Genomic DNA, 12,500 nt, shown 5'->3' on the forward strand with positions numbered 1-12,500 from the left:
CGGACGCCGCGCCTGCCCCGCGCCGTGGGTCTACACTGACCGGGGAGCGCGGTTGGGTCGTCTTCGGTTCCCCCCGGAAGAACCGCGTCGGACGCCACGCCTACCCCCGCCGTGGGTCTACACTGGCCGGGGAGCGCGGTTGGGTCGTCTTCGGTTCAACCAGAAGTACCGCGTCAGACGCCGCGCCTGCCCCCGCCGTGGGTCCACACTGGCCGGGGAGCGCGGTTGGGTCGTCTGCGGTTCTCCAGAGGGTCCTGAAAACCCTGTCGCCAGAAATCTCCGCGCGCATGCCGTCCTTGCCCGCCGGGAGCGGACGGCGTCTCGGGCACCGGCTCCGCCGCCGCCGCAGGCCGGCGTCTCGGAAGCCCCTGGCGGCCAGACGCGGCAGCCTCGCTCCGGCAAGAGGCTCCGTGGCTCCCCGGTCGTGCCGGTCTACCCATGCGGCGGAGCGGCGGTAGACCGATCCCGCCGCCCGGCCTCTGCTTCTCAGCGACGGGCGGGCGGGCGAAGGCCGGCGAAAGGCAGGCTTCCGGGCGTCTGCGTGGGTCCGGCCCCTGCCCGGTCCAGGGGGCGCGGTTGCCGGTGGCCCCGGTCTACCGGCCGGCAAGCGGGGGTGGCTCGGCCGGTCTTCCCGGCGGAAGGAGCGGAAGCGCTGGCCGTTTTCCGGGGGGGGGGCGGCCGGGTCTAGCTCCACGCCGGAGGGGCCCGTTCTTCCTGCGGCTGGGGCTTCGCGGTCCTCCCCGGTCTACCCGCCGGAGGCCTGCCGACCGCCCGGTCTACTCGCGAGGGCCTCGCCGGCCCCCTTCCGAGAACGGGGGGGCCTCCCGGTCTACCCGGCGAAGGCCCAGCCTGCTTCTCGCGTCTACGGACACCCCGTTCTCCCGGCCCTGGGCTCTGCTGGCCTTGGAGGCTGGGTCCTGCCGGTCTACCTCCGAGGAAGGGAGGCTTCCCGGTCGAGCCGCCGGAGGGGCAGGCGACGTGGAAGCGCTGGCCGTTTTCCGGGGGGGGGGCGGCCGGGTCTAGCTCCACGCCGGAGGGGCCGGCAGCGTGGCCCGTTCTTCCTTCGGCTGGGGCTTCGCGGTCCTCCCCGGTCTACCCGCCGGAGGCCTGCCGACCGCCCGGTCTACTCGCGAGGGCCTCGCCGGCCCCCTTCCGAGAACGGGGGGCCTCCCGGTCTACCCGGCGAAGGCCCAGCCTGCTTCTCGCGTCTACGGACACCCCGTTCTCCCGGCCCTGGGCTCTGCTAGCCTTGGAGGCTGGGTCCTGCCGGTCTACCTCCGAGGAAGGGAGGCTTCCCGGTCGACCCGCCGGAGGGGCAGGCGACGTGGAAGCGCTGGCCGTTTTCCGGGGGGGGGCGGCCGGGTCTAGCTCCACGCCGGAGGGGCCGGCAGCGTGGCCCGTTCTTCCTGCGGCTGGGGCTTCGCGGTCCTCCCCGGTCTACCCGCCGGAGGCCTGCCGACCGCCCGGTCTACTCGCGAGGGCCTCGCCGGCCCCCTTCCGAGAACGGGGGGCCTCCCGGTCTACCCGGCAAAGGCCCAGCCTGCTTCTCGCGTCTACGGACACCCCGTTCTCCCGGCCCTGGGCTCTGCTGGCCTTGGAGGCTGGGTCCTGCCGGTCTACCTCCGAGGAAGGGAGGCTTCCCGGTCGACCCGCCGGAGGGGCAGGCGACGTGGAAGCGCTGGCCGTTTTCCGGGGGGGGCGGCCGGGTCTAGCTCCACGCCGGAGGGGCCGGCAGCGTGGCCCGTTCTTCCTGCGGCTGGGGCTTCGCGGTCCTCCCCGGTCTACCCGCCGGAGGCCTGCCGACCGCCCGGTCTACTCGCGGGTCTACCCGGCGAAGGCCCAGCCTGCTTCTCGCGTCCACGGACACCCCGTTCTCCCGGCCCTGGGCTCCCCTGCAGTCGGCCGGCTGGGTCTTGCCGGTCTACCTCCGAGGAAGGGAGAATTCCCGGTCGGCCCGACGGAGGCCCGGTGGGCTCCTCGCGTCCACGCTCACGCCTGCCTGCCTGCCTGCCTGCCTGCCTGCCTGCCTGCCTGCCTGCCTGCCGGGCTGGGGCTTCCAGCTCTACCTCAAGGACAGACGGCTTCCAGCTCTACCCTGCTTGGGGCTGGGAAGCGCCGGGCCATCTGACGGCCGGACTGGTACCGCTGCTAACCGGTCTACTAGCCGGGCCGGGGGGGGGGGAATGGGGCTTGCCGGTCTACCTCCGAGAACGGGAGGCGGACGGAGGCGAGGCGAGAGCGGTTGGCGGAGAGTGCGAAGGCCGGAGAAGGGCAGGCTTCCGGGCGTCTGTGTGGGTCCGGCCCCTGCCCGGTCCAGGGCAAGTTTGCCGGTGGCCCCGGTCTACCGGCCGGCAAGCGGGGGCGGGTGGGCCGGTCCTCCCGGCGTAAGGAGGGGAAGCGCTGGCCGTTTTCCGGGGGGGCGGCCGGGTCTAGCTCCCCGCCGGAGGGGCCGGCAGCGTGGCCCGTTCTTCCTGCGGCCGCTGGCGGCTCTCCTCCGGTCCACTGCTGGCCAGGGAAGCTGGGACGTGGCGGTCCCCTTCCGAGGATGGAAGGCTTTCCCGGTCTACCGCTGGGAGGCCGGTCTGTCTGCTGCCGGTCCCCCCCCCCCGTTCTCCGCCCGGGCGAGGCGGCTGGGGCTTCTTCCCGGTCCTCCCCGGTCTACCCGCCGGAGGCCAGACGACCGCCCGGTCTACTCGCGAAGGCCCCGGTCCTCCCGGCAGCGGCCAGGTCTGCTTCTCGTGTCCACAGTCACCGCGGTCTGGCCCGGGGCTGGCAGCGGTGCCCGGTCTCCCGGCCCTGGGTTCTGCTGGCCGTGGAGGCTGGGTCCTGCCGGTCTACCTCCGAGGAAGGGAGGCTTCCCGGTCGACCCGCCGGAGGGGCAGGCGACGTTGCCCGGTCTCCCGGCCCTCGGCTCCCCTCCGGTCTACCGGCCGGGAAGGCTGGGTCTTGCCGGTCTTCTTCCGAGATCGTGGGGCCTCCCGGTCTTCCTGCCGGAAAGGGCGCCTCTGCCAGGCTTCCTGGCGTACGGCGCGGCACCGCTGGCCGGTCTACTCGGAGTCAGACCCGGTGGCCTCCCCGCGTCCACGCACACCACGCCCTCCCTGCCTGCCTGCCGCCTGACCAGCGCTCCTAAACCAAGGAACAGGCTCTTGCCCGGTCTACCTGAAGCCCTCCCCGGTCTACTCGCGAGGGCCCCGGTCCTCCTGGCGGCGGGTGGGCCTGCCAACGGAGTGGGTCCTGCCGGTCTACCTCCGAGGAAGGGAGGCTTCCCGTTCGACCCGCCGGAGGGGCAGGCGACGTTACCCGGTCTCCCGGCCCTCGGCTCCCCTCCGGTCTACCGGCCGATAAGGCTGGGGCTTCCCGGTCAACCCACCAGAAAGGGCGGCTTCGCTTCGCCGGACTACCTGGCGCACGGCGAGGAACCGCTGTCCGGTCTACTGGGCGCCGGCCCTCGGGAAGCCCGATCTACCGGCCGGAGGGGCTGGCGGCGTTGCCCGGTCTCCCGGCCCTTGGCTCCCCTCCGGTCTACCGGTCGGGAAGGCTGGGTCTTGCCGGTCTTCCTCAGATCGTGGGGACTTCCCGGTCTACCCACTGGAAAGCGCGGTTCCGCCGGTCTACCTGGCGTACGGCGCGGCACTGCTGGCCGGTCTACTCGGTGTCAGGCGCGGTGGGCTCCTCGCGTCCACGCACACCACGCCCTCCCTCCCTGCCTGCCTGCCTGCCTGCCTGCCTGCCTGCCTGCCTGCCTGCCTGCCTGCCTGCCTTCCTCCTTCCTGCCGCCTGACCAGCGCTCCTAAACAAAGGAACAGGCACTTTCCCGGTCTACCTGGAAGGCAGGAAGCAGACGGCCACCCTCCCAGCCAGCCAGCCTGCCTGCCTGCCTGCCTGCCTGCCTGCCTGCCTGCCTGCCTGCCGCAGGGTCTGGGACTTCCAGGTCTACCTGAGGAGAAACGGCTTCCCGGTCTACCCTCCATGAGGTCGCGAGGCGCCAGTCCACTAGGCGGTGGGGGGCTGGAGCCGCTGCCCGGTCTACTAACCTTCGAGGAGGGGGAGGCTCTGGCCGGTCTTACAAGAACGGTAGCGCAACCGCTGGCCGGTCTACTGGGCGCCGGACCGCGGTGAGCCCGGTCTACCGGCCGGGAAGGCTGGGGTTTGCCGGTCTTCCTCAGAGATCGTCGGGGCTTCCCGGTCTACCCCCCGGAAAGAGAGGCTCTGCCTGGCCACCTGGCGCACGGCGCGGAACCGCTGGACAGTCAACTGGGCCCCGGACCTCGGGAAGCCCTGTCTACCCGCCGGAGGAGACAGCGGCGTTGCCTGGCCTCCAGGCCCTCGGCTCCCATCCGGTCTACCAGCCAGGAAGGCTGGTTCTTGCCGGTCTTCCTCCGAGAACGTGCGGCTTCCCGGTCTACCAAGTGGAAGGAGCGGCCCTGCCTGCCTGCCTGCCTGCTCGCCGCAGTGCCTGGGGCTTCCAGGTCTACCTCGGAGGAGAAACGTCTTCCCGAGGCCCTGTCTCCCGGTCGTCGGCTCCCCTCCGGTCTACCGGCCGGGAAAGCTGGGCCTTGCCGGTCTTCCTCCAGAGATCGAGGGGCTTCCCGGTCTACCTGGCGCACGGCGCGGAACCGCTGGCCGGTCTACTGGAGTCGGACCTCGGTGGGCCCGGTCTACCGGCCGGAGGGGCTGGCGGCGTTGCCCGGTCTCCCGGTCGTCGGCTCCCCTCCGGTCTACCGCCCGGGAAAGCTGGGTCTTGCCGGTCTTCCTCCAGAGATCGTGGGGACTTCCCGGTCTACCCACCGGAAAGCGCGGTTCTGCCGGTCTACCTGGAGCACGGCGCGGAACCGCTGTCCGGTCTACTGGGCGCCAGACCTCGGTGGGCCCGGCCTACCGGCCGGAGGGTCTGGAGCTGCCCGGTCTCCCGGCCTCCGGGTCCCCTCCGGTCTACCGGCCGGGAAAGCTGGGTCTTGCCGGTCTTCCTCCAGAGATCGAGGGGCTTCCCGGTCTACCTGGCGCACGGCGCGGAACCCCTGGACGGTCTACTGGGCGTCGGACCTCGGTCAGCCCGGTCTACCGGCACGAGGGGCTGGCGGCGTTGCCCGGTCTCCCGGCCGTCGGCTCCCCTCCGGTCTACCGGCCCCGAAGGCTGGAGTTTGCCGGTCTACCTGCGAGACCGTGGGGGCTTCCCGGTCGGCCCAATCTACTCGCCGGGCCCCCGGTCTACCCGCTGGAGAGGCTGCGGCTTGCCGGTCTACTAGGGAGGGCGTAGGACTTCCCGGTCTACCGGCCCGCTCCCCCTATCGAGCCTCCAGGTCTACGTGGTCGCTGTCACCTGACGACATCGCCAAGGGTGGGTGGGGTTCGTGGCGACAGCTGCCGTAGAAGTCGGTGACTTTGTAGACCGCCGCTTGGCGGCAGTGCAGCAGGTAGGCGATGGAGGGGACGGGTGAGGGAGGGCGTGCGTGCGTGCGTTCGTCCTTGCAGGGACGGCAAGGGAGAAAAGTCTCGGCGTGCGTGCGTTCCTTTGCGGGAGGGGGAGCATGCCGAGACACAGGGATACAGAAAGACAAGCGCAAAAGCACTCGTGCGCTCTCACACACACTTGATTGCGGGGGGGGAGGGAGGGAGGGAGGGAATGAGAGAGAGAGAGAGAGAGAGAGAGAGAGAGAGAGAGAGACAGACAGACGAGACGAGACGAGACGAGACGAGACAGAGGCGGGCACAGGCAGGCAGAAACAAAATCTCTCTGTCTCTCGTCTCTCGTCTCTCGTCTCTCGTCTCTCTCTCTCTCACACACACACACACACACACACACACACACACACAAATCTCTCTCTCTCTCTCTCTCTCTCTCTCACACACACACACAGAGAGAAGGGCAGAAAATTTCTCTCTCACACTAAGCATACACTCAAACACAGCATGTGCTTGTGTGGGGGGAGACAGACAGAGACACAGGAGCCAAGAAGACCGCGCACACGCTTGTGTGCAGGGGAGACAGAAAGGGACAGAGAGATGGACACAAAATATCACTCCAAGGCGCACACACGCACACCAAAGAAACCACCCCCGCCCACGACATCGCCAAGGGTGATCCCTTGCCGTCCCTGCAAGGACGTACGCACGTACGCACGAAGGCCCGCCCCGCCCCACCCCAACCGTCTCCTCCATCGCCTACCTGCTGCTCTGCTGCCAAGCGGCGGTCTACAAAGTCACCGAGGTCTACGGCAGCTGTCGCCACGAACGCCGCCCTTGGCGATGTCGTGGTTTGTCATGGCGATGTGCTTGCGGGTGCGGGAGGGAGAGACAGACCCAAAATAGATCACGGAGAGGGAGGCGGGCGGGCAGGCATGCCAGCACACACACAAACACTCACGGATCCCCCATTTCAACCGCACGAATGCACGGACGCACGCACGCACGATCTTGACAACAATAGGGATACGACGAAGGAGGAGCAGGAGCAGGAGGAGGAGGAGGAGGAGGAGGAGAAGAAGAAGAAGAAGAAGAAGAAGAAGAAGAAGAAGAAGAAGAAGAAGAAGAAGGCCCTGCCCTTACCATGCTGGCCACACGAGGGCGCTCCTAAAATAAAAGGTCCAGGTTCTTACACGGTCTACCTGGAAGAAGGCAGGAAGGCAGGGGACGTCTACGCTCCCTGCCTGCCTGCCTGCCTGCCTGCCTGCCTGCGGCCGCCTGGCGCTTCTATACGAAGGTACAGGTTATTATCCGGTCTACCTGGGGGGGGGGAGGCAGGCAGGCAGGCAGGCAGGCAGGCAGGCAGGCAGGGGACGGCCATGCTCCCTACCCGTCTGCCTGCTTGCCTGCGGCCGCCTGGCGCTTCTATACGAAGGTCCAGGTTCTTACCCGGTCTACCTGGAAGCAGGCAGGCAGGCAGGCAGGCATGGGACGTCCACGCACCCTGGCCTGCTGCCTGCCTGCCTGCCTGCCTGCCTGCCTGCCTGCTTGCCTGCGGCCGCCTGGCGCTTCTATACAAAGGTACAGGTTCTTATCCGGTCTACCTGGGAGGAGGCAGGCAGGCAGGCAGGGGACGGCCATGCTGCCTGCCTGCCTGCCTGCCTGCCTGCCTGCCTGCCTGCCTGCCTGCCTGCCTGCCTGCGGCCGCCTGGCGTTTCTATACGAAGGTCCAGGTTCTTACCCGGTCTACCTGGAAGCAGGCAGGCAGGCAGGCAGGCAGGCAGGCAGGCAGGCAGGCATGGGAAGTCCACGCACCCTGGCCTGCTGCCTGCCTGCCTGCCTGCCTGCCTGCCTGCGGCCGCCTGGCGCTTCTATACAAAGGTACAGGTTCTTATCCGGTCTACCTGGGAGGAGGCAGGCAGGCAGGCAGGCAGGCAGGCAGGCAGGCAGGCAGGCAGGGACGGCCATGCTGCCTGCCTGCCTGCCTGCCTGCCTGCCTGCCTGCCTGCCTGCCTGCCTGCCTGCCTGCGGCCGCCTGGCGCTTCTATACAAAGGTACAGGTTCTTACCCGGTCTACCTGGAAGCAGGCAGGCAGGCAGGCAGGCAGGCAGGCAGGCAGGCAGGCAGGCAGGCAGGCATGGGAAGTCCACGCACCCTGGCCTGCTGCCTGCCTGCCTGCCTGCCTGCCTGCCTGCCTGCCTGCGGCCGCCTGGCGCTTCTATACAAAGGTACAGGTTCTTATCCGGTCTACCTGGGAGGAGGCAGGCAGGCAGGCAGGCAGGCAGGCAGGCAGGCAGGCAGGGGACGGCCATGCTGCCTGCCTGCCTGCCTGCCTGCCTGCCTGCCTGCCTGCCTGCCTGCCTGCCTGCCTGCCTGCGGCCGCCTGGCGCTTCTATACAAAGGTACAGGTTCTTATCCGGTCTACCTGGGAGGAGGCAGGCAGGCAGGCAGGCAGGCAGGCAGGCAGGCAGGGGACGGCCATGCTGCCTGCCTGCCTGCCTGCCTGCCTGCCTGCCTGCCTGCCTGCCTGCGGCCGCCTGGCGCTTCTATACAAAGGTCCAGGTTCTTACCCGGTCTACCTGGGGGGAGGTCTGTTAGTAAGAGCAGCGGCCATGCTGCCTGCTGCCTGCCTGCCGGCTCCCCGGCGCTTCTATACAAAGGTCCAGGTTCTTACCCGGTCTACCTGGAAGCAGGCAGGCAGGCAGGCAGGCAGGCAGTCTGCTTCTCAGCGACGGGCGGGCGGGCGAAGGCCGGCGAAAGGCAGGCTTCCGGGCGTCTGCGTGGGTCCGGCCCCTGCCCGGTCCAGGGGGCGCGGTTGCCGGTGGCCCCGGTCTACCGGCCGGCAAGCGGGGGTGGCTCGGCCGGTCTTCCCGGCGGAAGGAGCGGAAGCGCTGGCCGTTTTCCGGGGGGGGGGCGGCCGGGTCTAGCTCCACGCCGGAGGGGCCCGTTCTTCCTGCGGCTGGGGCTTCGCGGTCCTCCCCGGTCTACCCGCCGGAGGCCTGCCGACCGCCCGGTCTACTCGCGAGGGCCTCGCCGGCCCCCTTCCGAGAACGGGGGGCCTCCCGGTCTACCCGGCGAAGGCCCAGCCTGCTTCTCGCGTCTACGGACACCCCGTTCTCCCGGCCCTGGGCTCTGCTGGCCTTGGAGGCTGGGTCCTGCCGGTCTACCTCCGAGGAAGGGAGGCTTCCCGGTCGACCCGCCGGAGGGAGGGGCAGGCGACGTGGAAGCGCTGGCCGTTTTCCGGGGGGGGGGGCGGCCGGGTCTAGCTCCACGCCGGAGGGGCCGGCAGCGTGGCCCGTTCTTCCTGCGGCTGGGGCTTCGCGGTCCTCCCCGGTCTACCCGCCGGAGGCCTGCCGACCGCCCGGTCTACTCGCGAGGGCCTCGCCGGCCCCCTTCCGAGAACGGGGGGGCCTCCCGGTCTACCCGGCGAAGGCCCAGCCTGCTTCTCGCGTCTACGGACACCCCGTTCTCCCGGCCCTGGGCTCTGCTGGCCTTGGAGGCTGGGTCCTGCCGGTCTACCTCCGAGGAAGGGAGGCTTCCCGGTCGAGCCGCCGGAGGGGCAGGCGACGTGGAAGCGCTGGCCGTTTTCCGGGGGGGGGGCGGCCGGGTCTAGCTCCACGCCGGAGGGGCCGGCAGCGTGGCCCGTTCTTCCTTCGGCTGGGGCTTCGCGGTCCTCCCCGGTCTACCCGCCGGAGGCCTGCCGACCGCCCGGTCTACTCGCGAGGGCCTCGCCGGCCCCCTTCCGAGAACGGGGGGCCTCCCGGTCTACCCGGCGAAGGCCCAGCCTGCTTCTCGCGTCTACGGACACCCCGTTCTCCCGGCCCTGGGCTCTGCTAGCCTTGGAGGCTGGGTCCTGCCGGTCTACCTCCGAGGAAGGGAGGCTTCCCGGTCGACCCGCCGGAGGGGCAGGCGACGTGGAAGCGCTGGCCGTTTTCCGGGGGGGGGCGGCCGGGTCTAGCTCCACGCCGGAGGGGCCGGCAGCGTGGCCCGTTCTTCCTGCGGCTGGGGCTTCGCGGTCCTCCCCGGTCTACCCGCCGGAGGCCTGCCGACCGCCCGGTCTACTCGCGAGGGCCTCGCCGGCCCCCTTCCGAGAACGGGGGGCCTCCCGGTCTACCCGGCAAAGGCCCAGCCTGCTTCTCGCGTCTACGGACACCCCGTTCTCCCGGCCCTGGGCTCTGCTGGCCTTGGAGGCTGGGTCCTGCCGGTCTACCTCCGAGGAAGGGAGGCTTCCCGGTCGACCCGCCGGAGGGGCAGGCGACGTGGAAGCGCTGGCCGTTTTCCGGGGGGGGCGGCCGGGTCTAGCTCCACGCCGGAGGGGCCGGCAGCGTGGCCCGTTCTTCCTGCGGCTGGGGCTTCGCGGTCCTCCCCGGTCTACCCGCCGGAGGCCTGCCGACCGCCCGGTCTACTCGCGGGTCTACCCGGCGAAGGCCCAGCCTGCTTCTCGCGTCCACGGACACCCCGTTCTCCCGGCCCTGGGCTCCCCTGCAGTCGGCCGGCTGGGTCTTGCCGGTCTACCTCCGAGGAAGGGAGAATTCCCGGTCGGCCCGACGGAGGCCCGGTGGGCTCCTCGCGTCCACGCTCACGCCTGCCTGCCTGCCTGCCTGCCTGCCTGCCTGCCTGCCTGCCTGCCGGGCTGGGGCTTCCAGCTCTACCTCAAGGACAGACGGCTTCCAGCTCTACCCTGCTTGGGGCTGGGAAGCGCCGGGCCATCTGACGGCCGGACTGGTACCGCTGCTAACCGGTCTACTAGCCGGGCCGGGGGGGGGGGAATGGGGCTTGCCGGTCTACCTCCGAGAACGGGAGGCGGACGGAGGCGAGGCGAGAGCGGTTGGCGGAGAGTGCGAAGGCCGGAGAAGGGCAGGCTTCCGGGCGTCTGTGTGGGTCCGGCCCCTGCCCGGTCCAGGGCAAGTTTGCCGGTGGCCCCGGTCTACCGGCCGGCAAGCGGGGGCGGGTGGGCCGGTCCTCCCGGCGTAAGGAGGGGAAGCGCTGGCCGTTTTCCGGGGGGGCGGCCGGGTCTAGCTCCCCGCCGGAGGGGCCGGCAGCGTGGCCCGTTCTTCCTGCGGCCGCTGGCGGCTCTCCTCCGGTCCACTGCTGGCCAGGGAAGCTGGGACGTGGCGGTCCCCTTCCGAGGATGGAAGGCTTTCCCGGTCTACCGCTGGGAGGCCGGTCTGTCTGCTGCCGGTCCCCCCCCCCCGTTCTCCGCCCGGGCGAGGCGGCTGGGGCTTCTTCCCGGTCCTCCCCGGTCTACCCGCCGGAGGCCAGACGACCGCCCGGTCTACTCGCGAAGGCCCCGGTCCTCCCGGCAGCGGCCAGGTCTGCTTCTCGTGTCCACAGTCACCGCGGTCTGGCCCGGGGCTGGCAGCGGTGCCCGGTCTCCCGGCCCTGGGTTCTGCTGGCCGTGGAGGCTGGGTCCTGCCGGTCTACCTCCGAGGAAGGGAGGCTTCCCGGTCGACCCGCCGGAGGGGCAGGCGACGTTGCCCGGTCTCCCGGCCCTCGGCTCCCCTCCGGTCTACCGGCCGGGAAGGCTGGGTCTTGCCGGTCTTCTTCCGAGATCGTGGGGCCTCCCGGTCTTCCTGCCGGAAAGGGCGCCTCTGCCAGGCTTCCTGGCGTACGGCGCGGCACCGCTGGCCGGTCTACTCGGAGTCAGACCCGGTGGCCTCCCCGCGTCCACGCACACCACGCCCTCCCTGCCTGCCTGCCGCCTGACCAGCGCTCCTAAACCAAGGAACAGGCTCTTGCCCGGTCTACCTGAAGCCCTCCCCGGTCTACTCGCGAGGGCCCCGGTCCTCCTGGCGGCGGGTGGGCCTGCCAACGGAGTGGGTCCTGCCGGTCTACCTCCGAGGAAGGGAGGCTTCCCGTTCGACCCGCCGGAGGGGCAGGCGACGTTACCCGGTCTCCCGGCCCTCGGCTCCCCTCCGGTCTACCGGCCGATAAGGCTGGGGCTTCCCGGTCAACCCACCAGAAAGGGCGGCTTCGCTTCGCCGGACTACCTGGCGCACGGCGAGGAACCGCTGTCCGGTCTACTGGGCGCCGGCCCTCGGGAAGCCCGATCTACCGGCCGGAGGGGCTGGCGGCGTTGCCCGGTCTCCCGGCCCTTGGCTCCCCTCCGGTCTACCGGTCGGGAAGGCTGGGTCTTGCCGGTCTTCCTCAGATCGTGGGGACTTCCCGGTCTACCCACTGGAAAGCGCGGTTCCGCCGGTCTACCTGGCGTACGGCGCGGCACTGCTGGCCGGTCTACTCGGTGTCAGGCGCGGTGGGCTCCTCGCGTCCACGCACACCACGCCCTCCCTCCCTGCCTGCCTGCCTGCCTGCCTGCCTGCCTGCCTGCCTGCCTGCCTGCCTGCCTTCCTCCTTCCTGCCGCCTGACCAGCGCTCCTAAACAAAGGAACAGGCACTTTCCCGGTCTACCTGGAAGGCAGGAAGCAGACGGCCACCCTCCCAGCCAGCCAGCCTGCCTGCCTGCCTGCCTGCCTGCCTGCCTGCCTGCCTGCCTGCCGCAGGGTCTGGGACTTCCAGGTCTACCTGAGGAGAAACGGCTTCCCGGTCTACCCTCCATGAGGTCGCGAGGCGCCAGTCCACTAGGCGGTGGGGGGCTGGAGCCGCTGCCCGGTCTACTAACCTTCGAGGAGGGGGAGGCTCTGGCCGGTCTTACAAGAACGGTAGCGCAACCGCTGGCCGGTCTACTGGGCGCCGGACCGCGGTGAGCCCGGTCTACCGGCCGGGAAGGCTGGGGTTTGCCGGTCTTCCTCAGAGATCGTCGGGGCTTCCCGGTCTACCCCCCGGAAAGAGAGGCTCTGCCTGGCCACCTGGCGCACGGCGCGGAACCGCTGGACAGTCAACTGGGCCCCGGACCTCGGGAAGCCCTGTCTACCCGCCGGAGGAGACAGCGGCGTTGCCTGGCCTCCAGGCCCTCGGCTCCCATCCGGTCTACCAGCCAGGAAGGCTGGTTCTTGCCGGTCTTCCTCCGAGAACGTGCGGCTTCCCGGTCTACCAAGTGGAAGGAGCGGCCCTGCCTGCCTGCCTGCCTGCTCGCCGCAGTGCCTGGGGCTTCCAGGTCTACCTCGGAGGAGAAACGTCTTCCCGAGGCCCTGTCT

The sequence above is a fragment of the Podarcis liolepis genome (assembly GCF_965112155.1).
Source record: "Podarcis liolepis genome assembly, chromosome: 14".
Taxonomy (NCBI): Eukaryota; Metazoa; Chordata; class Lepidosauria; order Squamata; family Lacertidae; genus Podarcis; species Podarcis liolepis.